At 48.3% G+C, this 16655-nt stretch overlaps 1 protein-coding gene and 1 pseudogene across 1 annotated transcript in view; both read right to left on the bottom strand.

The window, feature by feature from the left end:
* The window catches only part of LOC119456338 (uncharacterized), a 31350-nt pseudogene extending 19222 nt beyond the window's left edge, over window positions 1-12128 (bottom strand).
* LOC119456331 (coiled-coil domain-containing protein 125-like) overlaps window positions 1-16655 on the bottom strand; it is a 260423-nt gene that overhangs the window by 192522 nt on the left and 51246 nt on the right. The window lies entirely within an intron of this gene.

Raw genomic sequence — 16655 nt, 5'->3', positions numbered from 1 at the left:
CGGCGACGATTTCATCGCCATTGACGTCATACGGAACCTCACGGCGACGGCAGAAATCCTCCTTGAGTGTCCATATAATCGCAATAAAAATATGTTATAAAAACGCAGAAAAGCTTCTAAACATTTCGCCTTTATACGTCTGTCCCCCTCCTTTCTTTTCTTTTGTGTGTTTAGCGCTCCAGTAACTTATTCAGCATAGTTGCCAGCAAACCTAAACTTATCAATTTTCTTGTTTTTGTTTCAAATAAATATGACCCGCTTACATAGCAAGATATCTTGAAAACGGTGATCTAGGAGAAGCTTGTCTGCTTTTTTTTTTAACACGAAAGTGTTTTATGCCGGGGTCCACCAAGACTTCACTGACGTATTTCCGTCACGGAAATACGTCAGCTTACAATGTACACGAACATAATACAAAGAAAGAAACCAGAAGAAAAAGTTCCACAAACATGCAAAATTTGGAAATCTAACCCACGACCTCTCGGTCCGCGACGATAGATCGCCGAGCGTTTAACCCATTGCGCCACAAACGCATTTGCAGAGAGCTACACAGACGCGCCTTATATATCTAACACTCCTCCGTGTACCCGCGCTCTTGCTCGGGGCGGTGCCGCCGCCTACGAGTAGAAAAGAGAAGTACTGCATTATGACACTAACGCGCACCGACAGTGAACGCTTCGGTGGTCTCAGCACTACGACGCCTCGATGCCAGCATTCGAAGGGACGCTGGCATCAAGAAGCACTACCAACGCCACCTAGGTGGCGTTCACCGTACTCAGCACAGCGGAGCGTGGCCTCCGCAATTAGCTCTGAAAATGTTTCTGAAGTTGATCGCGGAGGCTGCAATTACGACGCGCTGTACGCGCTGATTTGACTCGGTGACGATTCAGTTACGTGCTTTGTCTTGCGCGTTGTATGAGTGTGTCAGTTACGTGCTTCGTCTTTCGCGTTGTGCTAGCGTGTGCAGCGTAGTGCAGCTTCCATATGCACGACGGTTGCTCATGGTCATCGACGTTGGTAGTCGTGATGGAGGAGACGTGCCACCAGGCGTCAGCGTGGGTGCATCAACGCCTAAGGGCGCTTTAGCCACAAAACACCAATAGACATTATATATCAATGTGCAATAAACATTACACTACTTCTGTGAAGACACGTTTCACTTTCGCGTTCTATACCGATTCCTATATAAGAGGGATCAACCACATTTTTTTTGGTATGCGATAGCACTAATTATCACTGGACAAATTTAGCTCGGGGAATGTGCTCGCTACCCACGGTAGAAGCAAGGAAGCAAAGGGTTACGCTGAGCCGACTGACATGCAGGGACGAGCTGTGTAACGGTGGAAGTAATCAATTTTAATTAGAAATTATGGGAAAGTCAGTACAGCAGCACAAGGCTACGTAACTTTGCTTTACCCACTAATTTTGTCCGGCCTTGTATCAGACGTTCCAGACCATGCGCACACTGCTGCAATGCCGCTAACGCATTCACGTCCCGCAGTGACCACCTACTTTCTTGAGAATGGCATCAAACTTCTTTCGTGATATGCTTAACGCGTTGGGCAGCAACAAAATCGGAATGTCTGTGGCAGGGCGACCGAACACGCAGCACGCGATAAGCAGACAAATACACTATTACAGCTCAGGCACCGTAGCTGAAGGACAAATCCCGCAGCTCATTGTCAAAAAAGGGCCCAAAATCATTATGATTTTGCAATGACGAGAAGCAACGCCATACACGCACGTATACACACTGATAACTAGCAGATGACGCCAGGAGCAAGCCACACTGAGCGTGGTGACAACTCGGATCGATTTCACAGGGAATAGTGTAGAAGTGTTAGGTAGGGTAAAGTGCAGTGACCATAGGTTAGTGAGGTCTAGGATTTCTCTCAATTTGACGAGAGAAAGAATAAAGTTCGTCGTGAAGAAACAAGTGAACCTAGACGCAGTAAGGGTAAAAGCCGACCAATTCAGGCTGGTGCTCGCAAACAAATATGCAGCTTTAGAACAGGAAGATAAAGACATCATAAAGGTAATGAATGAAACCGTAACTAGGTTGATCTCAGAAGCAGCAATTAAAGTGGGAGGTAAGGACCAAGGTAGTGGCGCACCGACGGGGGGGTTCGGGGGTTGTAACTCCCATCTGATGCCGAGTTACCCCCCTCCCCCCCTTTTTGTTTAACCCTTTTTCTTTCCTTGCGCCTTTGAGTACTGCAACTAAGATGAAAGACGCGCAATCGTCGGCACACTCGCAAACATGCGCAACAAGCGCATTTTTTGACAATTTCCTGTGAAGAAATTGAAATTAGTGCTGTTTAGATGGTATTGGCAAACTAAGGCAAACTGTCAATCACCCCCTGGCAGAGATACTGGATGCGCTACTGCACCAAGGCAACCAGTAGGTAAGCTCTCCAAAGGAACAAAGAATTTAATAAAGAAATGGTAAAACATGAAAGTGTCAAACTCGAGAGGTCCGATAGAATTCGCTGAACTGTCGAAACTGATCAACAACAAGAAAGTAAGGGATATCCGAAATTTTAACGTGGAAAAGATTGAGGAAGCAGTAAAATATGGACACAGCATGAAATCAGTGAGAAGAAAACTAGGCATAGGACAAGGCAAAATGTATGCACTGAAAGATAAGCAGGGTAATATCATCAGCAATTTCGATGACATAGTAAAAGCAGCGGAAGAATTCTATACTGACCTGTACAGTTCCCAGAGCAGCCAAGCTACTTTCATTCGAAGTAGTGATGAACAGGATACAGATGCCCTTCTATAACTAGCGATAAAGTTAGAAGGGCCTTGCAAGACATGACCAGGGGAAAGGCTGCTGGCGAAGATGGAAGAACAGTCGATTTAATCAAGGATGGAGGAGATATACTTTAAAAGCTTGCAGCCCTTTATATGTAATGCCTCACGACTTCAAGTGTACCAGAAAGCTGAAACAACGCCAATAAGAAGGCAGACGTTAAAGAATTGAAGAATAGATCCATTAGCTTGCTCTCAGTATTGTATAAGATATTCACCAAGGTAATTTCAGAATAGACCCATTAGCTTGCTCTCAGTATTGTATAAGATATTCACCAAGGTAATTTCAGAATAGACCCATTAGCTTGCTCTCAGTATTGTATAAGATATTCACCAAGATAATTTCAAATAGAATCAGGGCTACACTTGACGTCAGCCAACTAAGAGAACAAGCTGGCTTCAGGAAGGGATATTCTACGATGGATCATATAAATGCCATAAATCGGGTAACGGCAGAAAGCTAGGTGGAGTGATGAAGTTAGGAAATTCGCAGGCGCATGTTGGAATCAGCTAGCGCAAGACAAGGGTAATTGGAGATCGCAGGGAGAGGCCTTCGTCCTGCAGTGGACATAAATATTGGCTGATGAGGATGATGATGAGTGTCCTGGAACATTCCATAGAGACTGGTCGAAAAACCGGCAGGCTCGATTTTCAAAAACGAGCGCAGAGCAGGACAGTCGACAGCTTCAAGTTGCCTTCACGTAGCGAGCGCGCGCGCGGCGCGAGAGGGCGCCACTCAAAGATTGATCTCGGGGCGCTGGATAGGAAACATCAACAGATCAGCCGTAAAGATAAGCAAGAGACAGAGTAATGGTGGAAAAAAAGCAGAGAAAATATGGATACGACCCGATCTCTTAAAATCATAGGCAACTGTACAAGGTAAATTTTTTGAAAAAGAAAAAGAATAATGAGAGGTATACAAAAATGCTGGATAAAGAACATGGATAGTATACCTGATTAAATCAAAGCAGGCCAGGCGACTATTTTCGCCGCCCCATTTCAAAAGGGATGCCGATAAATCATCATCAGGGCGAATCGCAATAAAAAAACTGTCAGCCCTTTCACTAGGGTGGAGACGGAAGACCAGCGAAGCTGTACTATGGTGGGAATTATGTATTTCCAATTATGACTATTAAGATGTGATGGTGTAATTGGTTATTTGAACTATTAAAGAATGAGAAATATATATGATCCGGTAGTTTTTATTATTTAGTGACCACAGGGACTGTCATGAGTGAGTAGACAGCGTCAACGCACGGCGTAGGAGCGTCTGCTCCACACACCATCGAGTCGCCGACAAAGACGACGATGTTGGCGGGCGGTGGCACGAGCGACTGGACGAGGGAGAAAGAGATCGACCAATCAGTGGTGGACACGAAACCACAGGCTGTGGTACGAGGAACGAGGAGAAAGACGAAGAAGAGACTGGGACGCTCGAAGAGAGATCGTTCGGAGTCGGGGTGCAAGGATCGCTGGTGTCGAGGTCGGTGTCGTCGGGGTCCAGACCCGAACCCGAGAGCCTCAACAGAACCAGCACGACCCCGGCTGTCCCTGGAGAGATCCACCGAGCGTAAGGCCCGGTTATTCCTGCGGCAGCTGCTGCTGCCGGCGTTCCTGTTCCTGCTGGCGTTCCTCTTCCTGTTGCTGTCCCTGCTGGCGTGCCTGTTCCTGTTGGCGTTCCTGAGCCGCCGTGCGGAGAGCAGAGGTCACCTGGGGGTGACCAGAGGCCTGGAACGACGCTGGCGAGAGGCGCCAGGGCGAAGCCGCGAACCAGGGAACCAGTACGGGCGCCGCTCAGCTACAGCGGTCGGACTTGGTCGGTCTTCGACTCTGACAACCTTGGACTCGGACGTCCGGGTTGGCTCTACCGTGCGTCCGCGTCCCTCGCATGCCACTGCCCGCCACGTCGCTACTGCCGTCAACGCAAGTGCACGCAGTAAACAACGCAAGTGCCCGAGTAAATAAGACTCAATGATTTTTGTTTCTTTGTTTTAGATTGAGACTCTTCTCGCGTGGACTAACGGGGTTAATTGTACTTTTGGTTTTTATGTACTTTCTGTGTTCTGTTTAGTGTTCTGTTCTTTTCCTCCTTTTTCTTGCTTTGAATATTAAGTTCGTTTTGAAAAAAAAAAGGCTTTGTCTTTCCTGAACGGAGGCTCTGCCTCAGTGTAACAATTCACACCAGAAGAACCTGACATCACAGGGACCATGGCCTTATGGTCGCTGCGGTACATCGCCATAGGGTGTACGGCAAAGGTTGGCACGTTCTTCATAAAGACGTCACCAACGGCGCGCGCGTTCGGCGCGAACGCGGGCAAAACGCAGCCGCCGTCGATAACAGTTCTGCGCGTTTGTGCGACCGCACAACCGCTGTCAAAACGCTGGCGTGAGCAAGCGCGCCTGCAGCAGCGAGCGAAGGTTCATGCGGTCTATCGCTGCAACGGAAACTTAGCGGCGACAGCACAGAGCATACAAAAGTAGGAACCGTGTTGCAGATCGCTTTCAAGATACGGTGCGCGAGACCGCCCGGCGCCGCGCAAAGTACAAGTTGCTCGCAGAGCAGAAGCGGCAATCCCTCCCTCCCGCGCTGCCTTCCCCGCTGTCCTTTCGCGTGGGAAACTGAGTCGCCAGTTCCCCTTGCGCCCGGTTACCAGATACGTATTTGGCGCCCACGAACAGTGCGCACTAGTACACGATCGCCAACAGAAAATTCTCTAGGTTTACCCCTACGCTCATTTGCGCTGCGCACTTCCCTCTCGGACTTGACCATTATCGTAGCTTCCATGTTTGGTTTAAGCAGAGACAACCTTGTGCGTAACTTTCTCTTCAAAACAAATGTCGCAGTTTCGACCGAAAGGCGAAGCATCGATTGTGATAGCAAATTAGTAGAGAGCTATTCGGAGTAGGGATAGTGGTTTTATCGGCTGCATAAACTTGGACACATTCGCTTACTAACTGAATTAACAATCGTGGTGTCAGCGCGCACAAGCAAACATGAATAGATAACACTGAATGTCCGCAGACAACGACTGTCAAAACGCCGCAGCGGGCGAAAGCTCGCGCGGTCTATCGCTTCAACGGAAACTGAGCGGCGAATGCACAGCGCATACAAAGGTCAGAGCCGGGTGGAGATAAGAGACGGTGCGGGCGACCCCCAACGCAGGGCAAGTTGTGCAGAGAAGTTGTTGGCAGAGGAGAAGGCCGAAATTCTGGCCCATTGTCAGTAACTATCTCCAGAGGCAGACCATAGCTTGCAAATAATGACCTGACTCTTTCAACAGTCGTTTGCCCGTTAGTAGAAGTCATGATTTTCACATCTACCCAATTGGAGTGGGAATCAACTGCTACCAGAAATATTTTGTCTTCCTTTTCTGCAAAGTCAAGATGCACTCGCTCCCAACTGTTCGTACACCACCTCCACGGAGTCAGTGGCGCTGGCTGCTCTACTGGTCTCACACTTTGACAGATGTGACATTGCTGTACTGTTTGTTCGAGGCAGCTATCGATACCGGGCCACCAAACCATTGATCTTGCCAGGGCCTTCATTTTACTGATGCCAATGCGCTGTTCATGCAAAAGTGACATCACTTCCTCCTGAAGAGTGTGGGGTATAACCACTCGGTTCTGCCAAATTAAGCATGCATCATCCACAGAAAGCTCAAACCGTCAAATGGTCGATACTGCTCATCCACAGACCGCGGCCAGCCATGCCATTTCACGGATAGCCCATAGAGTAACATATATACAAGGATGGATAGCCCTCAAGAGATAGCCCTCAAGAGGGGGAAAAGTAAAAAAAAAAAAATCTGCATCGTCAGCGGTTTCAGACAATGGACAAGCCATCGGCGTTGCTAATCTTTGTCCCCGATCTGTGCACAATGAGGTAGTTCGACAGAAAAATGACCCAGCGCAGCTGCCACAGCACTGCTGTGATGCCTTCCTTCAAATATTATCGTGATCAGTGATAACACTGAAGCGGCGGCCCTTGTGGAAGTTCTTGATGCCAAAAATGATGGCGAGTGCATCTTTCTGAATGTGCGCATGGTTTCTTTCCGCTTGTGTCATTGATCTGGAAGCGAAGGCAAGTGGACGCTCAACACCATTCACTACATGCGATAACACCGCGCCCAGCCTGTAAGCAGAAGCATCGCATGTGAGCTGGATTTCTTTTTTCACGTCATACAGCTCTAATACAGTTTCTTAGCAACTGCTTGTAAGCAGTTGCTAAGAGTTGTTGTAAGCAGTTGTAAGCAGTTGCTGCGTGAAGCACTCATCACACTGACGTGACCATTCCCATATGCTTCCCTTGCGTAGAAGCTGGTTCTAGTTAACCGGCCAAATTGGGCAAAAATCTTGCATAGAAATTTACTAGGCCCAAAAATGCCTTCAGCTGGGTCACATTACTGGGTTTTCGTGCTTCGAGGATTGCTTTCACTTTGTCCGCTGTGGGATGGAGACCGTGTTGGTCTATCTCGTGCCCCAAGTATATTCTTTCTTGAAAGAAAACGCATTTCGCCGCATTTACTCGGATGTCATGCTTACTCAGTGCCTTTAGCACTTGCTCTGTTCGGCCGTAGCACTCGGCAAGGTTTTTGCCAGAAATCAGCACGTCGTCCAAGTAACAGGCGGTGCCAGGTATGCCTTGTAAAACCTGGTCCATCACTGCCTGAAACATGGCTGGTGCACTCGCAACGCCGTTCGGCAACCGCCGGTACCTACAGAGGTCCATGTGCGTGTTAACCATTAGAAGTTCTGCGGCGTGCTCATCCAACTCCAACTGTCAGGGGCGTAGCCAGGGGGGGGGGGGGTTCAACCCCCCCCCCCCCGAAATTTTTTCTGCAACACTCCCCCCCCCCCCCCCCCTTACGCACCTTTTGTTCTCGTCGCTTCGCGCTGACATAATTCATGAAACCGGTGCTACTATCACAATTTCATTCCTGGGCGCTTCCATTTGGGTTGGTAATTTACAGTGAATCATGTCTGCATATGGAAAAAACTGTCACGGTGTTTGTCCAGGCTTTTACATTTTGTGAAGTTTTGGGCGAGAATGTGGCGGCCGCATTCTGAAGCAACAAATGCGCAACAAATGAAGCAACAAATGCGGCAGCCGCATTTTAGATGGTGAAAACGCTCGAGGCCCGTTTACTTAGATTTAGGTGCACGTTAAAGACCCCAGGTGGTTGAAATCTTCGGTATACATTTCCGCCACTTCTCTTCAGGTGCCGGTTAGGCCGCGCTCGCGCAGGATCTTAGGCTACGTTCACACTTGGTCTCGAAGCTGTCGGAAGCGGCAAAATCTTGCAAAAATCCGCCCGCCTAGGCGGAAAAACAGGCAGAAAAACAGGCTGCGAGCCAAATCGGTCTCGGGCCGATTTTTTCGCCATAGCGAAGCGGAAACGCGGCGGAAAGTCGTTCTGCTTCACTGGAAGCTACACTAGCACGTAAACAACCGGTCGTAAAATTGAACATGGCACCAAAAGTGTAGGCTGTAATGCTGATTGACGCGATCAAGAACTAGCCTTTGCTCTACGACAAGAGTGGCACTAACACGTACTGTCAGCAATTCTCGCGATAGTATTCAACGTCGCGCGACCGGAGGTGCGGCAACGAAGCCTTGGCGTGACCCAACTTCTCGCGCTTTTGCAAAGCCAGGCGAACCCACCACTGCCGTTTCAGAGGTGGCCGCGTCTTCCGTTTATTCATTGTCGATTTCTAGAAAACAAGTAGGTAGAAGTATAAAGGCCATTTCTTCTTCCACGGCAGACAATAGTTAGGCAGATTCCTCGTTGGCGCTCCATAATTCGTGCACGTGCACGGTATGTTGCAGAAGTCGCGGGGTGCTTTTCTCGTCGCGACAATAGATTGGGAGCGTAGGTCTCACGTAGGACGCGCAGGCTTTGGCGAGCTCTAACACAAGGGCCAGCCCGGGTTTTAGCTGTGGTGTTCCCGTTGCCCCTTTGGTGTCCTGGAGGCGCCGATAATACGAAATGATGAAATGTTATTACAACTTGTAAATAAAAGCTATTAAAGAAATATTATCACGCCTAGGCACCAACCTGTGACTCAGCGCTACCGCGCCCGTGTGAGGAGAATTACGGAACGCCAACGAGGAATTTACCGAAGGTCGCAGATGACACGCGAAGTTGCGTAAAATGATCACTTTTGATGACGGTACGTGGGTCAAAGAATGAACATACCGCTCGAAATAATGCGATAATAAGCGCCACCACGCCGACAAACGTACGCAGACGAGATGGATCTGGACGAAAACGGCAGCGGTGGTAGCCAAACAAATGTGAACAACTTGGACAGGCGCGGAAAAAAATTTCCGCCCGCTTTGGCCTTTCCGCCCGCTTTGGCCTTTCCGCCCGCTTGCCGCTTCCCAAGTGTGAACGTAGGCTTAGTCTGCGCGAGAAACGTCTCTTGTTTGCGATTGCGCCCCTACGGAAGGCTGGTAATTACTGTTGTGTTGTTCAATCCCAAACCAGCAATTACGGAAGGCTGGTAGTTGGTGTTTTGTTGTGGAATCCCAAGCCAGCAATGTACACACGAAGGGGTTGATGACAGCAGTGAAATTCCACCGACTCGCAACAGAATGCACGAAACAGACAGCCGACAAGCATGAATTACTGCTGTGCGCAGTACAGCGTAAGTAAACTGCGCTGACAGTTCTCGTCGGAGTTCACGCGTCCTGAGAAATCGATTATGTGCACTATGCATGAAAAAGACCGGAGTTCATTCCTGCATCACTAGTACACCAATCAGTCGAGATTCTGTGAGGTACAAGGCCGCTTCCTGTTTGCACCGGCGTAAGTGAAGCAGAAATGAGTTGCACGCGCTACTTAAAATGCGTACACATGGCATATCTATGCTGTGCGGTGAAATATTCTGTACAATTCTGAATCTGTTGACGTAAAGGAAAATGACGGCTGCACGCTCGCACACAGCGGAAGACACAGCGGCCCATGCACTTGCCGCAGGAAATGCAACCCTCTCGTATGAGGGAGCAGGGCGACGAAAGCTTCGAAAAAAAGCTTCTTACGCGTATTTAAGTTTTCTAGCGCAAAGACGCAGCGAACAAGCTATTGCTATGGGAGTAGGTATAGCCCGATGAGGACGACGCCAGCTACGCTTAACGGCAATTAACAATTAATGATGTCTTCTCCGATCGCACGGGTCGTTTCAATGATGCGTTTTCGAAGACTGGTCCATTCAGTGGCGCCATTTGAGGCCGTTGCTCCAAACGCCCACTGTACCTGTCGTACATACTGTTTACTGAGCTTACTTTACTTTTTACTTAATTTCTTCACAAGCACACGCGAGGGGGGGGGGGGGGGGGGGTGAGGTCCCATGTCTTTGATATACATGTATAGAGTCTGCTTAAACTACCGATATTTATTATCGATCACGTGACGTAGAGGAAAGCAGAAGCTTGCCCCCCCCCCCCCCCAAGCCGGTCAACCCCCCCTCCCCCGAAAAAAAATTCTGGCTACGCCCCTGCCAACTGTAAGTAGGCTTTAGTCAAGTCTAAAGCGGTGAACATGGTTCCTCCAACCAGGGACGCAAAAATGTCCTCTGGAAGTGGCAAGGGATAGTGATCCACCGCGATGGATTGGTTCACAGTGACTCTGAAGTCACCACACATCCTTATTTCTTGTCCATTTTACTTTGGCACGATAACTAGCGGCGTTGCCCAAGAGCTGTACCTCACCCGGTAAATGATACCAGCCTTTTCTAGTTCCACCAATTCTACTTGTGCTCGCAAGGCATATGGTACAGGCCTCGGCTTACGGAAAACTGGATTTGCGTTCTCTTTCGTGCGAATGCTACCTTTATATCCCTTGATAGCACCGTAGCCTGCTCGAAAAACATCAGCGTGCTGCTGTTTTAATAACTCTACAGCTTCTTGAGTTTTCATCGGCGCGACTGCTTGTACATTAAGCGCAACCACGTGCAATTGCTGCAAGGCATCAGGCAAGTTCACTTTTATCTTCGCGAGCCAGTCACGACCGACTGGCTTGCGCAACACCCTTTACGCTGATTGTGGTGCCGTTGTACACACCGAGCTTTACGTCCTCACTTGCAAGATAGGTTAGGAAAGTCTCTGCAAAGTCCTTTTCAGACATAACTGTTACGGCAGCCCCCGTATCCAATTCCATTGGCACTTCGTGACCATTAATGATTACCTTTACTACTACTAAGGGGGGCGGACTACCTGCTTTGTTCGTTTGACACATAGCAGATCCTGCTCTGTTGCCGACTCTTCTACAGCGTGCACGAATCGCATTTTGCACATGCTTGCGACATGACCAAGTTTAGAACACTTAAAACAAGCACTTTTTAAAAATGGACACCTTGTAGGAGCGTGTTGCCCAGCGCACCTATGACATACAACAGCCATTTTTCGCGTATAGTTTTCAGGTACCTTGCTTGTTGGGGTAAGCTCGTAGCTAGATGGCCGTTGCCTTGTCGGTTGCTGCTTGTGGGGCTTCACGGGGGCCCTTGCCAGTGCACGTCCGCATTGCTGGCACCAGCGTTGTCGACGAGCATGTCCTGGGTATCCTTCTGTGCAGCTTCCATGGCGGTGGATACCTTGCAGACCCAGTCCCATGTGACCTCGTCGTCGGGCAACGCGAGAAGACGGCATCGGATGGTGTCGCTCCGTAATCCAGAAATTAGGCGGTCCCGTAGAGCTTGTTGTAGGAAAGTTCCAAAAGAGCATGTCGCGGCGAGCCTCTTCAATTCCACGAGAAACTGTGCAATAGTTTCACTTGATTCCTGGTTCCGTCGGTAGAAGTGGTATCGCTCGGTGAGCACAGACCGCTCCGGAGCATAGTGCTGTTACAGCACTTTCATGGCATCTTCGTACTTAACCTCGGTGGGCGTTTTCGACAGCAATAAGCTACGCAGTGTCACATAGGCCTTCTCTCCTAGGACGGTCAAGAAGACTTCGAGCTTCTTCCCGGCGTCTATTTCGTTTGCTTTGGCAAACAGCTCGAACCTTTCTAGGTAGACGTCGATGTTGCCTGTGTCCGGGCAGAATTCCGGCAGCTTTCATAAGGTGGTGGCCATAGCTTCTGTGTCGCCTTATCCCATCCTGGTCGCCAATGATAAGAAGGAAGACGCAGATGTCGAAAAGCTGTTTAATCCATCTGACGGCAATACAACACATGACACCGCAAAGCTACGTCGCCGTCCTTTTAAAGGCAACAGCGCTAACAAAGGATGCGCGCGCATAGTCTGCGCACTGAACGGAAAAGGGACAGATAATCTAAAACACCTCTATATAAAAAGTAGCGACACGCTTTGAAGAATGCCGCCTCCTCCTCGCAAGCCCTGTCCGGGGCGGACGTCGCGTCGGTATTGGCCTAATGGCATCACGTGGGCCGTCCCGCCGCCGCGCGCTGGCTGCGTTTGTTTACGATCGCGCTCCATCGCCAATTTTGCCCGAGAAGCGTCTACCGACTGGCGAGGAGAACAACGATAGCGGCAAACAGTCGGCGATCGTCGAAATCTGATCAGCGGCGAAACGCGTCGGCTTTTATACATGAGTCATCGAAGGTTCGACAGTAACCCCTGGTGCCCGCGTGTCTTCCAGAAAGTACTACACCGCGAGAAGAAATACGGGGACGAATAGCGGCCGCATTTCGATGGGGGCAAAATGCGAAAACACCCGTGTACTTAGATTTTCCGGAATTTATAGATTTATCGATTATCTATTAGCTATTGGCTATCGATTACCTATCCCAAGCTATTGACCACGTATTTGGGCTAGGCTGAGCACTACCAAGTCATCCCCAGCATTTCCCGAAATTTATTAATTATTGATCGATTATTGATTAGCTATTCATTGGCTGTCGCAAGGTATTGGCCATGTATTTGGGCTAAGCACTACCAAGTCATGCCCAGCATTTCCCGTAATGTATTGATTATTGATTGATTATCGATTAGGTATTGATTGCCTATCGCAAGGTATTGGCCACGTATTTTGGCTAGGCTAAGCAATACCAAGTTATGCCCAGCATTTTCCGGAATTTATTGATTATTGATTGATTATCGATTAGCTATTGATTGCCTATCGCAAGGTATTGGCCACGTATTTGGGCTAGGCAAAGAACTACCAAGTCATCCCCAGCATTTTCAGGAATTGATTATTCATCGATTATCGATAAGCTATTGATTAGCTATCGCAAGGTATTGGCCACGTATTTGGGCTAGGCGAAGCACTACCAAGTCATGCCCAGCATTTTCCGGAATTTATTGATTAATGATCGATTATCGATTAGCTATTGATTGACTATCGATTGGCTTTCCAAAGGTATTGGCTACATATTTGGGTAAGGCTAAGCACTACCCAGTCATCCCCAGAATTTTCCGTAATTTATTATTATTGATCGATTATCGATTAGCTATTGCTTGACTATCGATGACTTGGCGATGATTGGCTATCGGTGTTTTTATGTTAAAAACGCCGCGTAGCTTACCCAATAACTTCTAGATATCGCTGTTACCGAAGTCTGCAAGTCGTGCGCGAAACCCCTGTAGGTAAGCATCATTAGGGCACGAAAGTTTCAGCGCCGCACTTCAAACCTGTCTCCAACAGGTATACAAATCATATTATGTCCGTCGCTAAGCAAACATAACGGTGCAGTCACCGAGATGCACGTGTGCAAAAATAGTAACACAGAACGACCGCATACATCAACATGTACTACATACAAAGCTCGAACAAATGTGATACCCAACGCGTTATCAGCGGGTAACAACCGAAATGAAGGAGCCGCAGGCTCTTTTGAACATTCCCCTCACATAATTTCTTAAAATACATGACGAATGTTTCTCGGTGGTGGAGTCGTAGAGATGTCTGGGAAGCTCGTGCGCAGTACTCAACGAGCGCGGATTGCGGTTACAGTGGCTGTCGCGACACTCAAACAATCAGATTACATAAGCGTCGGTGAAAATAAAGTCCCTATATAAGAAAAGTACCGCCATCCTTTGATAAACGCCGCTTCGTTCTCTCCCTTATCTCCGATTGGACGAGGATAGCGCGCGCTTTTCACTTCTTTATATTTTCTTTTTTTCCGCCTCAGAGCCATGTTGAAAGTCCTCTGCGCAGCCGCAGTCGCCGGCGGCAGCGGCGGCGCGCGCCTGGCCTGAAAGCTTCAACGTGGACTTTCTAGGTGCGCCACCGTCGACTTGGCTTTCGCAAGCAAAAAGTAAAGAAAAAAGTAAGCGCTTTAGGAGAGGAGGCGGCGAAGGAAAGAGTACATGGCGGTACTTTTCTTATATAGGGATTTTAGGTGAAAACGGATATACCCATCGATAACGTTCGAGAAACTTCCGATACATGCAGGTGCGTCCTGCGCTGAGCAATTACGTTTAACATTTGTTAGCTGGTGAAAAGCGGTCAACGGTGAACGATAAACAAGTGCACGTGTCTCAAGCGGTGTAGGCGGCGCCACGGTCGAGAAAGGAGCGCGATATGGAGGAGAAACGAGGAGGGGGGAAGGCGGAGGAGGAGATTGTCGCTACTTTTTATATAGAGGGGTTTTAAGATAATCAGCACAACCACGTTTCATGCGATTACAACAGTTTCGAGACCCATTTCTGCGGCAAATGCCGCGTGCCGCGAGATGAAGAACCAATCAAGAGCGACGAGGGTGACGTCACGGAGCCATCACAACCGGACCGCCGCCGGTCCGCGCCGGGTTTTCAATCGACGATCGTCGTCTCTCGCATGAAACAACGAGCGCTCGCGTTGTTGCGCGGGAGATCTTGTCGCGACGCGCTTGCCACGGTGGCCTCGCGGCAAAAGACGCTGACGCGTGGCAACATGCCGCCCGCGGCATGACGCGCGCGTTTTTTGCCGCTATAGCGTGGCCGTACCCACCAGTGGCGTAGCCAGAAATTTTGTTCGGGGGGGGGCTCAGGTTGCAGCGCGGCCTCCTCCTCATAGAAATTGTCGAGGGAATTAATACATGAACAATAACTGCATTGCCAATGCCATATAGTATATAAGATGCTGCAAATGAATTATTGAACGCTACGCACTGTCAAGTAAAATATGCATTTTTTCATAAAAGAATATATTCGTATGTCCTAAAAATTCTGGCAGAAATAACTGATATCAATGCGGCCGTGTTTTTTTTTTCTATTTAACAAGGAAAAAAAAATATCACACGGACATTAGAACTATATCAGTTCGAAACCAGCAAAGCAGTGTATACAGCTGATATGAAGAACGTAAAGGCCATGAAATGAATAAGTTGAGGACAAATATTTTGATGAATCTTCGTCATTCAAGAACCTTGTTTACATTTTTGCACATATGCAACGGCCAGGAAAAAACCTCAATGACGCTGTCCCCAGTTGCAATAGATTGCGCAGGAGCAGCTGTTACCGGTCGTGTATTGTAGTTACACCGAGATTATACTCGCAACAGTGAATACAAATAAAAAGTAGGAGAGAGAGAAGTCATAAGGGAAAGGCAGGGAGGTTAACTATGCTGAGCCCGGTAGGCTACCCTGCACGGGGGAAGGGGGAGAAGGGATTGAAAGAGAAGGAAGAGAGAAGTTCACAGTTCACACGTTGCATATTTACAGTTAAGCGTTCATCGCGGAGTTTCGTCAAAGGCGGTCATACAGGTTTGTGCACTTCAAAAAACACAGCAGCGCCTTTGTAGCCCTGCACATAGCAGACGCACGAGGCCACGCGCCCAAGATCTTTTCCTCCGTAAATGGCCTGTCGTCTAAGTGCCCTAAAAATTAAATTATGGGGTTTTACGTGCCAAAACCAGTTCTGATTATGAGGCACGCCGTAGTGGGGGACTCCGGAAATTTGGACCACCTGGGGTTCTTTAACGTGCACCTAAATCTAAGTACACGGGTGTTTTCGCATTTCGCCCCCATCGAAATGCGGCCGCCGGAGCCGGGATTCGTTCCCGCGACCGTTCGTTCCCGTGCCCGCGACCGTTCGTTCCGCGACCGCGTTCCCGTGCCCTAAAGCCGTCCGAAGGGCAATCCTCTCATCATCGTATCTGTGGCAGTCGCATAAAAGTAGGAGTTCTGCAAAATATACATTAGAAATGCGAAGATAGAATGGAATATACAAATGCGAAGATACAACTCGCTAAAGGGCAAAAAAGAGTCGCTGGAAACAAAGTTCACTGCTTGTATACACAACACCTCGCAACAAGATATTTAAATATACGTCTAAGTCTCCAATAAATCTGCGTATTTAAGCAAACGTCACTCTATATTGTGCGTCAAACAAGACAAATAAGCACGTTGCGGAGTCAGAGATACGCACAGAAACTTGCGCACAGAAAGACAGATGATCTAGGCAAGAACAAAACAATGATCGCAGAAATCGTGATATGTACTCGGGTCATGCAGCGGTCGCGACAGCACCATACAGGTAGAATAAGAGAGGAATAATGCAAAAATCAGTACGAAAATGTGTAATTTAACTGCCTGCACAGCGGCATCAATTATTCTGCACCCAAAATTAAAGGAGGGTTTTGCTTCGTGTAAAAAAAGAAATAAAAGCAGGTAGGTAAAAAGGACAGAAAAGGACAAACGAAAGCCACAGATGATGCGGCAAGTTACTACCTAATATCCGAGTGTGTTTTTGGCAAACGCCGCGTGGACCGGGCTTTCAATGAGCAAGGTCGGTCAAAATTGGTTATTGATGTCCTCGTAATTTTCGTATTGGCATGATAATTTTGACCATGATGCTAACTGCTAGAATAAAAGGATAAAATTTCTGCGGTTTTAAAAGCTAACGAACAGTCATACGTTTTCATAATTACGAGCTTATGGACCTGAAGGAACAGAGTTTTT

The sequence above is a fragment of the Dermacentor silvarum genome, chromosome 1, assembly GCF_013339745.2.
Source record: "Dermacentor silvarum isolate Dsil-2018 chromosome 1, BIME_Dsil_1.4, whole genome shotgun sequence".
NCBI classification, from domain to species: domain Eukaryota; kingdom Metazoa; phylum Arthropoda; class Arachnida; order Ixodida; family Ixodidae; genus Dermacentor; species Dermacentor silvarum.
Note: the sequence above shows the minus strand (reverse complement) of the source record. Positions and strands in the feature narration are given on the sequence as shown.